We start from the raw sequence: 12,013 nt of genomic DNA on the forward strand, positions 1-12,013 counted from the left end.
TGAAGGAAGGTAGTGAGGCTGATTACCAAGCACCTGAGCAGGGAGAGGATGACTGGGCGACGGGGATCTCTGACTGGGTATAAGGCAGCCGACGCCCTTCTGCCTCGCTGGTCATTTCTCTGTGGAATTCCAGGAGACCAGTCTGATTCCTGCTCCTCAAAAGCTAAGTTTTCTGCTTTGCCTTTTTGCATTTGTGTTTTGGTTTTAGTTTGCCTTGCTTTTCTGGATTCTGCCATTCCCTGCTGGGGTGAGCTGAATTCCTTTTTGTCGGTTTGCTCTGTCTTCAGAAAATACCTGAGTACTGACATAGTCTTTTTGAAGCCTAGCGTCTTCAGGGCCTTTTTCCCTGTCAGTCTGTTGGCTCTTATTTTGATAGGGTTTTTTCGCGGATTGCAGACAGCAGCCTTCCTATCCTGTCCTATCTAGTTAGCTTGGGCCCCATCATTTGCTCAGTCTATCTTTCTATCTGTGTTAGTGTTTTTTCTTCTTCCTTCACCGTCATTATATGTTGGGGGCTGCCTATTGCTTTGGGGCAGTTTAGATTTCCCTTTCTGTCTTTAGCCTAGGCAGTTCTCCGGCTGTGATCGAGGGGTCTAGGGCATCGTATGAACCCCCCACAGCTACTGCTAGTTGTTTTCATCTTGCTTCACCGTCATTATATGTTGGGGGCTGCCTATTGCTTTGGGGTCTGCTCTGGGGCAGTTTAGATTCCCCTTTCTTTCTTTAAGCCTATTTAATTCTCTGGCTGTGATCGAGGGGTCTAGGGCATCGTAGGAACCCCCCACGGCTACTGTTAGTTGTTGTGATAGGATCAGGGGTCTGCAATCCGATAGCTGCCAACTTCCCTGGTTTTCTGGACTTAGCTAGCATTTCTGTTTTTGCCTCCTACGGTGACTCATTCATAACAGAATCACCAGCCTTACGCAGATCCTAGGGTACTCAATAGCAGGAAAGAATGTAAAAAAAAAAAAAAGTGTGTATATTTTTTCCTCTATATCGCTGAGGCCGTAGGGGGAATTTTTTTTTCTCTCAATGGAGATAAAGCAATTTTCTGATCGTGTGGAGCAGCTTGCTGCGGAAGTGCGGGGAATTTCCACCTACCTTGCTCATTCACATGCTGCTGAACCAAAGATCCCTACTCCTGATGTGTTTTTTGGGGATCTGTCTAAATTTTTGAATTTCAAAAATAATTGTAAATTATTTTTTGCCTTGAAGCCAAACTCGTCAGGGAGCTCCGCGCAGCAGGTTAAAATTGTCATCTCTTTGCTGCGTGGCGATCCCCAGGATTGGGCGTTTTCTTTGAAACCTGATGATCCTAGTCTGACTAATGTGAACGCATTTTTTCCAGCCTTGGGGTTGTTGTATGACGAACCTAATGCTATTGATCAGGCTGAAAAGACCCTTTTGGCATTGAGCCAGGGTTGAGATTCTGCAGAATTGTACTGTCAAAAATTCCGAAAGTGGGCGGTCCTTACTGCCTGGAATGATAATGCCTTGGCAGCTCTCTTTCGGAAGGGTTTGTCAGAAGCCATAAAAGATACTATGGTGGGATTTCCTGTTCCCTCTTCTGGTCTGGACGATTCTATGTCATTAGCCATTCAGGTTGATCGGCGTTTACGTGAACGTAGGACTGCACGAGAGGTGTGGCCACCTGTTGAACAAGTGTCTGAACCTATGCAATGTGATAGAGTTTTGTCCAGGGAGCAACGTCAGCAGTTCAGAAGGCGTAATAAGCTGTGTTTTTTTTGTGGAGATGCCTCGCATATTATTTCTGTCTGTCCTAAATGAGAGAAACGTTTTGCACACACGTTTTCTGTGGGTGGTGTTCAACCTAAGTTTCTTCTGGCAATTACTCTGATCTGCTCCCTGTCCACATTTTCCGCCAAGGCTTTTGTGGATTCGGGAGCAGCCCTGAACCTAATGGACTTGGATTTTGCTAAACGTTGTGGATTTCCTATGACACCTCTGCAGACGCCTATCCCTTTGAGGGGAATTGATGCCACTCCTTTGGCTAAAAATAAACCCCAGTTTTGGACCCAGGTGGTAATGCGGGTCGCCTCAAACCATCATGAAAATTGCAGATTTTTGGTGTTGCATAATTTGCATGATACCATCGTTCTGGGGTTTCCCTGGTTGCAAATTCATAATCCAGTTTTGGACTGGAAATCTGTGTCTGTGGTGAGTTGGGGTTGTCGGTGTGCCCTTAGTGAGGCTCCATTTTTTTCCACCTCTCCTCAGTCGCATGATGTTCCTGACTATTTGGCGGACTTTTATGATGTATTTAGTGAGAATGAGTCTGCGTCTCTGCCTCCTCATAGGAGTTATGACTGTGCAATTGAACTGAGCCCGGGGTGTAAATTTCCCAAGGGTCGGCTCTTCAATTTATCTGTACCCGAGCACGAGGCTATACGATCCTATATTACGGAGGCGTTGGAGAAGGGTCATATTAGACCATCCTCTTCACCATTAGGTGCTGGGGTTTTTTTCGTGGCCAAAAAGGATGGTTCATTAACGCCTTGTATTGATTATCGTGCCCTCAACAAAATTACTATTAAATATCAGTATCCGTTACCCCTGATTTCGGATCTATTCTCCAGAGTTAAAGGTGCTTGCTGATTTACCAAGCTTGACCTCAGGGGGGCGTATAATCTTATCCGCATTAATCATGGGGATGAATGGAAGACGGCGTTTAATACTCCAGAGGGACATTTTGAGTACCTGGTGATGCCTTTTGGGCTCACTAATGCCCCTTCTGTCTTCCAGTGCTTCATGAACGACATTTTCTGAGACTTTGTGGATAAATTTTTGATTATCTATCTGGATGATATTTTGATCTTCTCCAAGGATTGGGATTCTCATGTGGAACATGTTCGGACGGTGTTCCGGATCTTGAGGGAGAATTCCCTGTATGTCAAAGGATCAAAATGCCTTTTTGGGGTACAGAGGATTTCATTTTTGGGATTTATTTTGTCTCCGTCAACTATTGAAATGGATCCGGCCAAGGTACAGGCCATTTATGATTGGGTTCAGCCCACTTCTTTGAAGGCCCTTCAGAAGTTTTTGGGTTTTGCTAATTTTTATCGGAAATTTATAGCAAAATTTTCTAGTATTGCCAAGCCATTGACTGATCTGACTAAGAAGGGTGCTGATGTGTTGAATTGGTCTCCGGAGGCTGTTTCCTCCTTTCAGGAGCTGAAGCGAAGATTCACTTCTGCCCCGGTTTTGCAGCAACCTGATGTCTCACTCCCGTTCCAAGTAGAGGTGGACGCTTCTGAGATTGGTGCAGGAGCTGTTTTGTCCCAAAAGGATCCTGTAACATCTAAAATGAATCCCTGTGCTTTCTTTTCCTGAAAGTTCTCCCCATCTGAACGTAACTATGATGTGGGGAATCGGGAACTGTTGGCCATGAAATGGGCATTTGAGGAGTGGAGACATTGGTTGGAGGGAGCTAAACATCAAGTCGTGGTCCTCACTGACCACAAGAATTTGATTTACCTGGAGTCGGCCAAACGCTTGAACCCTAGACAGGCTAGATGGGCCTTGTTTTTTTACACGTTTTGATTTTGTGGTCTCTTTTCTTCCTGGCACTAAGAATGCCAAGGCGGACGCTCTTTCTAGGAGCTTCTTTGCTGATTCTCCTGTGGTGACCAAGCCTGCTACCATCTTAGGCGAAGGGGTAGTTCTTTCTGCCATCTCACCCGATTTGAGACGTGCTCTGGAAGAGTTCCAGGAGGACAAACCTGTGCGTTGTCAGAGTGGAAAGTTGTATGTTCCTGACCAGTGGAAGAAGAGAGTGATGTCTGAAGTTCATTGCTCTGCATTGGCTGGTCATCCAGGTATTTTTGGTACTAGAGATCTGGTGAGTCGGTCTTTTTGGAGGCCCGCCTTGTCTCGTGATGTCAGGAATTTTGTGCAGTCCTGTGGGACTTGCTCCCGGTCTAAACCTTGTTCTCGCTCTAGTGGGTTGTTGATGCCTTTGCCGGTCCCCAGGAGGCCATGGACCCATATTTCAATGGATTTCATCTCTGATATGCCTGTCTCTCAGAGAATGACTGTTATTTGGGTGATTTGTGATAGGTTCTCTAAGATGGTTCATCTTGTACCACTCCCTAAGTTGCCATCTTCTTCTGAGTTTGTGCCCCTGTTTTTGCAACAGGTGGTTCGCTTGCACGGGATTCCTGAGAACATTGTATCTGACAGAGGAGTTCAGTTTGTATCTAGATTTTGGAGGACGTTCTGTTCCAAGCTGGGAATTCAGTTGTCCTTCTCCTCTGCGTTTCACCCTCAGACCAATGGGCAGACGGAGAGAACAAACCAGACCTTGGAGTCGTATTTGAGATGTTTTATTTCCGCTGATCAGGATGATTGGGTTTCATTTTTGCCCTTCGCCGAATTTGCTTTAAATAATAGAGCTAGTTCTGCCACTTTGATGTCACCTTTTTTTTGTAACTTTGGGTTTCATCCTCGATTTTCTTCAGGGCAGGTGGAGCCTTCTGCCTGCCCAGGTGTTGACACTGTGGTGGAGAGAATGCACCAGATCTGGGACCAAGTGGTGTATAAGTTCTCTCTCTCCCAGGAAAAGGCCTAGCGGTTTTCCAACCGACATAGGACCGTTGGTCCCCAGTTTAAGGTGGGTGATATGGTTTGGTTATCATCAAAAAATATCGCTATGAAGGTAGCTTCTCCTAAGTTTAAGCCTAGATTCATTGGGCCTTACAAGATTTTGGAGATCATTAATTCGGTCTCTTTTCGGTTGGCTCTTCCTGTCACATTTAAAATCCATAATGTGTTTCATAAGTTCTTGTTGAAGAGGTTTGTTGAACCAGTAGTTCCTGGGGTGGCACCTCCGGACCCTGTATTGGTTGAAGGTAACATGGAATATGAGGTAGAGAAGATACTGGATTCCCGTCTGGCTAGACGGAGACTCCAGTATTTGGTTAAGTGGAAGGGTTATGGTCAGGAGGATAATTCCTGGGTCTCTGCCTCTGATATTCATGCCAAAAGATTGGTGCGTGCCTTTCATCGGGCTCACCCTGATCTCCCTGGTGGCGTGGATGAGGGTTCGGTGACCCCTCCTCAAGGGGGAGGTACTGTTATGAGTTCATTTTCCCCTGCACCATTGAGGTCTGATGAACTCCCTCTTCTGGTGAAGGAAGGTAGTGAGGCTAATTACCAAGCACCTGAGCTGGGAGAGGATGACTGGGCAACAGGGATCTCTGACTGGATATAAGGCAGCCGACGCCCTTCTGCCTCGCTGGTGATTTCTCTGTGGAATTCTAGGAGACCAGTCTGATTCCTGCTCCTCAAAAGCTAAGTTTTCTGCTTTGCCTTTTTGCATTTGTGTTTTGGTTTTAGTTTGCCTTGCTTTTCTGGATTCTGCCATTCCCTGCTGGGGTGAGCTGAATTCCTTTTTGTCGGTTTGCTCTGTCTTCAGAAAATACCTGAGTACTGACATAGTCTTTTTGAAGCCTAGCGTCTTCAGGGCCCTTTTCCCTGTCAGTCTGTTGGCTCTTATTTTGATAGGGTTTTTCGCGGATTGCAGACAGCAGCCTTCCTATCCTGTCCTATCTAGTTAGCTTGGGCCCCATCATTTGCTCAGTCTATCTTTCTATCTGTGTTAGTGTTTTTTCTTCTTGCTTCACCATCATTATATGTTGGGGGCTGCCTATTGCTTTGGGGTCTGCTCTGGGGTAGTTTAGATTTCCCTTTCTGTCTTTAGGCTAGGCAGTTCTCCGGCTGTGATCGAGGGGTCTAGGACATCGTAGGAACCCCTCACGGCTACTGCTAGTTGTTGTTGTTGATAGGTTCAGGGGTCTACAATCCGATAGCTGCCAACTTCTCTGGTTTTCTGGACTTAGCTAGCATTTCTGTTTTTGCCTCCTACGGTGACTCATTCATAACAGACAAGGATGGACTGTGACTGAAATTCAGCCCTGGCATTTGAAAGCACATAGGTCCATGCTGTCCTTGCCCCTGAGTCTCAGATGGAATGTCTATTATTAATATAACTCTACCTGGGGAAATAAGGATTTACTACAAGACTAATAGTTCTTATAAGGCCGGGGTCACACTAACCGGCGCAAAATACTGTCCGTAGTTTACATGCGTAATAAGGATGAATGACCCCTAAATAGTGCTCCGTATGTCATCCATAAGCAAGGTGTGGTCGCGTATTTTGCGCATGTCAGCATCCGTATGGAATCCGTATGCCATCCATATGGACACCTTATGGCGTGATTTTCTCGCAGCCTTGCAAAATGGACATTTAACGGTTTTGAGGCCTGCAAACTAATTAAATCATTAGCCTGCACCCTATTGCTTCAGGAACAGGTGGCTGCCTCCATTCTGTCCATTTGTGACCTTGCCTTCAATAGGTGTGTTGCTGTTGTATGTGCAACACGGCAAACAGTCTGAGTTTCAACACAACTGAGCAGGTTCTCTTCAGCTGGCTTTTGTCACGCTGCTTTGGCCAACCATACCCAGTGATAGTGGATCCGTGGAGGAGGAGACGCATGTGGGTACATCCACTTTTGAGGCAACGACTCACAAGAGGTCATTTTCACGGCCTCTATTCTTCTCTGCGGGAGCATCCGGGTAAATTCTACCAATACTGTCGCATGAGCCTTGCAACATTTGATAGACTCTTGGAGACAGTGTGCCCTGGGATAACCTTTCAGGACACAAGGATGCGCAAAGCTATATCTGCAGAGGAGCGACTTCTACTCACAATACCGTATGTACTACACAATCATATTCTCTATGTTCATGATGTGTTGGCCAAAGTATGTATTTTTTGCTTCTTGGAGTAACTTTTATGCCCTCATCTTAGTCCACATATGTGTCAACTTACAGACCAGAATGTTATGTGTAATATGCACTGAATATCATTAACTCATTGTGCAAACAAAGATGTGTGTATTATTTGCTCTGAAATCCTACCAAGTTTGTTATGTTTGGACCTGTTTGTTTTGTAAATGTGTGCATTCTAAAATATTCCTTTTCTGTTGTTCTTCAGCTTCCTGGCCACTGGCCTGTCTTATGCTGCCCTACACCATGAGTTTCTGATTGGAAGATCTACCATTTCTGGCATAGTCAGGTCAACATGTAGTGAAATCTGGACAAGACTACATCAAGTCGTCATGCCGGAGCCCAGGATGGAAGACTGGTTGAGGATATCAAGGGATTTTGAGGAGGAATGCCAGTTTCTTAATTGTATTGGGGCCCTTGATGGCAAACATATCCGGGTGCGTAAGCCGCCGAATTCTGGCTCCCAATTCTTCAATTATAAACAATACTTTTCTGTTGTATTGTTGGCTCTGGCCGACCCGCAATACAAGTTTATAATTGTTGACATTGGGGCCTATGGAAGGATGGGAGACTCTAGAGTCTTCAATACTTCCATTATGGCTCGGTGGCTACGCACCAACCAGTTCGATCTACCACCACCACGCCAGCTACCAGGCTCCACTGAAGAATCAGTCCCTTATGTCCTTGTGGCAGATGAGGCATTTCAGTTAACACGCAATGTCATGAGGCCATATCCCCGGCGCAACCTTCACCACAGGCGCAGAATTTTTAACTTGCGCCTATCACGTGCTAGACGACTGGTGGAGTGTTCCTTTGGCATTCTTTGTGCCAAATGGCGTGTACTTCAGTCTGCCATTCTGCTGAGTGAACAAAATGTTAATGAAGTAGTGAAAGCCTGTGTGGTTCTTCATAACTTCACCAGGATACATGATTGTTCCTCCTCTGCTGGTGTTGTGCGTAGGCTGGACAATGTGCGTAGGGTGAGACCACCTATCAACCCTCAACGTAGACCGCTCTCTAGCCTCAAAGTGCGTGATATTTTCACTAATTAATTTCTGGCACCTGAGGGGGAAACTTCTTGGCAAGAGCATGCTGTGTCTATGTTGTACATTTTTGTTTGTTGTGTGTCCAAAAATATATATTTCTACCCCTTCTGAATCTATGACTGTTTAATTGCATTGGTAAGCGTATGTTGATACACTTTTTGAGAATTGAGACAGAGACGTAAAGTGTAGTAGACAAATTTTTACTTTTGCCTTTTTTTGGGTTTTTTTTCTTAAAGGCAAACATATTCTTGCCCTATGTAAAACTTGGGCAATGGTCCAAATTGGCAATTTTGCAGATTAGAACATTGTTGCAAAATAAACTTTACAAACATATCCAACAAAAGATATAATGCAATTACAACATTGCAACGTTAGACAATTGTATTCCAAAGTCAAAAAGAGGAGGTCTCCATCATCAAAATGATATAAAAAATATAATACAAACATTTATTATGAATGTATTCAATTCATATTAATAAGCCACCATGACAGGCAAGGCTACCTTACGCGTTTCTGAGACATATTACATGTCTGCAAAAATGACAATATTTCAGCACACTATACAGGGAAACTCAAAGGATCACATTGCATACATAGAGACAGCGTGATGTTCTTGAGGCTGTTTGCCTTGATTTGGAAAGAAAGTTAGCTGGCCACAAATTTACGAATTTTATATGGACAGCACGGCTTTTCTATGTATTATCAAGTGAGTAGTCTATTTTGATCCTTTGACTTTACCAGTATAGCGCGGTTAAATATTGTATTTCTTACAGACATGTAATATGTCTCAGAAACGCGTAAGGTAGCCTTGCCTGTCATGGTGGTTTATTAATATGCTTTCAAAACCTACATAATAAATGTTGGTTTTATATTTTTTACATCATTTTGATGATGTAGAGCACCTCTTTTTTACTTTGGATTGTGATTTTTAGCACCAGTTGTAACACACTGGACATCTCCTGTCACCAGTCCGCTTATGGACACTGATGTACAGTATGCATCAACAATTTCATGTTTGTAGCCACTTATAAATTGTGGAATGTTGGGGAAGGAGAAGGCGGAAGAGCAGCCTGTGGTTGCTGCTGACTATTTTGAGCATCATCGCCCTGTGTGGGGGCATACTGTTGCCCATGATGTTGGTACTGACCTTCCTCCTGTGATTGTTGGGGGTAGTGGCCAGAGTAATACTGCTGAGGGGCTTCTTGTTGGGGCGGGTAGGCCCATGTCTCATTCCCACCAATATAGCCATGTCGTCCCCAAACAGGTTGGGACCAGCCTCCAACACTGGGTGGGAAAAAGTGGCCATATTGGTGGGGTTGGCTAGAGGCAGACATATGTTGCTGCTGTAGGGAAGGTTGGGTAGGGGGAGGAAGGGGGTGAGGTGTCGGGCCACGTATTTGAGGATGTTCAGACCCTGCTTGAGCAAGCATCTGTGTGGGTGGTCTCATGCGCATAAGATTTCTGGGGGAAAGCTGCCGCCTCTCCAGATATTCAAAAAGCTCATATGGGGTATTGGGGGGTGTGCTTGCATCAAGCAGGATCTGAAAACATCCTTGAATACGGAGCCTCACCTCACGGGAAAGGGCACGGAGATAAAGGGCAAGGCTACGTGAGTAGGCCTCCTCCCCATCATCTGCATTGACTCTAGATAGGTAATTTAAGACCCCAGTGTCCACATTGGTCCTGGTATCTTGAACAGCCATCTGCCGCCTTCTTCATCCTCGCCGGGATGTTACAGCAGCCTGTGGGGAGCCCAGGATCTGGGCAGTTGGGCTGCTGCTCATGTTGCCCTGCTCCTCCAGTATGGGTGATGGCCCAGCAGCAGACGGTCCTGGTGGTGTTGTTTGTTGGGCAGGCAATGGGTTATCTTGTGATGACTCTTCACCCATGCTTCTTGTTGGGGGAGAAGATGGGCCATCCACCTCATCCTCTACAGGATCAATTATGGCCTCTGTCTCTGAGCCCGTTCCTCGATCCGTAAGGTTGGATTGAGTTCTGTTATGAAATAGAACAGAGCCAAAAATACATCAATATTTTTGGCCCTGTAAAGTATGGGTGCAATGTGGTGTGAGTTATCTACTTACGGTCTCAGATCCAGAATTGGGGCGAGGAAGGAGAGGCGGTCATAATATACATATTTTCTTTTTACGTAGCCCGCATCCCCACTCCTGGGCCGCTGCTGACGTTCCCGCCGGTACTGATCCCGGATGCTGTGCCAGCGTTTCATAACATCTTCCACTGCAATGTGACAGGAAATATGTTCAATTTCACATATTTGATCGGTCACATTTGCTACCAGTAGTCTAGGCATGTGGCCTTCTGGGGTGTGCTTTCTAGCCAGGGTGGCATATCTAATTGGCCCATCCAGGCCAGATACACAGGGTCTGAATAGTTCATGTATCAAGTAACTACACTTAATAACTTGGTTAGCTAAGAGGATGAGAAGCTTGTGACCTGGGCAAAATTATGGCAGTGTGAAACTATGTGTCACAACAAAATCTAACCGCCTCCTGAGGAAAAAAGTAGAAGCACAGGAAGGGGAGGGGGGCAGAATCTGTATGCATTTTTGGTTGTGAGGTAATTTTAATCATTTTTGGGCCTTGTACTTACTCAGTTTCTGCTGCTCCTCACGTGGCCGATCACCAAAGTCATGGAACATCTGGCGACATATGCGCCTCCATGACGCCTCCTTTCTTGCCCGGTTTGCATAATTGGCATCCCGTTGGTCCCACAGTTCTGGCTGCTCCTGTACCAGTACAATGAGCATCTCCACATTTAGGAAATATGGCGCCATGACGCTGCTCTATTCCGTGGAGGCTGACTTCCTGGATGTCTGGAGCGCTATTTGTGGTGATTTGCATGTCTAGGCTTCCTGATGACTGCAGACTTTAGCTTCAATTCTGGAGAAACTTTCACCAAAACCACTGACATCACCACTATAAACACCCACTGTGCTTTATTATTATTACTACTATTATCATTATTATTATGTCTCCTTTGATTTCTCTATAATGATAACCACTCACTTGTTTTTTATACCTTGAAAAAGATGCCTGTTCGATTCTGAAACGTTGGTATTCATAAAAAAAAATTTGGAATCCCAAGGCTCTTCATTCCCGCAGCGCAGCCCACGTAAACGTGCCAGCTTCCATTTTTTTCAGCAATCCCCCAGTGTGTCTTTTTTATAATAATACCTCCCCATTGTGCTTCCTTATAATAATGAGACTCAGTGTCTCTTTATTGTAATAATGCTCTTGGGCAGGGAGGTATACTATATATATAAATAACAGGCACCCCATAGCAAAAGTCACAGTTACAGAAAGGCATACTTCCTAAATTCCTATAAAAGCGCTCCTCCTCCCATCAAAATTTTTATCCTCTTAATATATTGCAGTCATTATATTCTACGGCGCTGTGTACTTATAATTGCTCATTTTGCCTTTCAACCCAGCTAATTCTTCTCTTCCATTAGGTCTATGGAATCACATAATTAAAAAATGACTATAATTAAAAACTGAATAACTGAATCCTTCTAAGCTCCATGTAGAAACAGGAATTCTCTTTTCCTTGCATGAGTCATCACGGCAAAAGCCGGTGGAAGGAGCAGCTGCATGAGGAGTTGAAAAGAGGAACATAAACACAGGGACAAAAAACTTCCTGTTTCTGCATAGATCAGAGAAAAGAAAAGACATAGCTGGGTAAAAAGACAAACTGAGCAATAAGTATTCAGTGCTATATAATATGATTGCAATATATTAAGAGGATAAAAACTTTTGCTGGGAGTGCTTCTTTACGACATGGTGAGGGATATGTATTGTGGCACTTGCACAATTATTTTGCCCCTACTGGAGCCCCTAAGTGATCACACCCACTAGGATACCCCTTTCATGTCTCCCATAACGTATGATAAGCCGAAACAGTATGATCGTTCCACCAACCTCTCACAGTAAGATAGTCACTACCACCCCCCATGGGCTACAGCACATGGTATTCACCACAGCCCCCAATATAGAGCATGGCCCCTATATAAAGTTTGATGTCTACCAAGGTCCCCCCATACAGTATGATGTTCCTCATAACCACCCGGGACAGGATGATGGTCATCACAGTTCCCCACATAGTATAAAGGCCACCAAAGACTACCTATAGCCCCACACACA

General features: G+C 44.9%; 1 long non-coding RNA gene across 1 annotated transcript in view; it reads left to right on the forward strand.

The window, feature by feature from the left end:
* Nucleotides 1-7,950, forward strand: part of LOC141051151 (uncharacterized) — a 108,986-nt gene extending 101,036 nt beyond the window's left edge. Inside the window, exon 4 of the long non-coding RNA XR_012220587.1 lies at nt 7,016-7,950. This is a non-coding gene — a long non-coding RNA (uncharacterized lncRNA). The remainder of the gene's footprint in view (nt 1-7,015) is intronic.
* Nucleotides 7,951-12,013: the final 4,063 nt, after the last annotated feature.

Source organism: Dendrobates tinctorius, unplaced genomic scaffold (genome assembly GCF_039654945.1).
Source record: "Dendrobates tinctorius isolate UK_male_01 unplaced genomic scaffold, ASM3965494v1 ptg000155l, whole genome shotgun sequence".
NCBI lineage: Eukaryota > Metazoa > Chordata > Amphibia > Anura > Dendrobatidae > Dendrobates > Dendrobates tinctorius.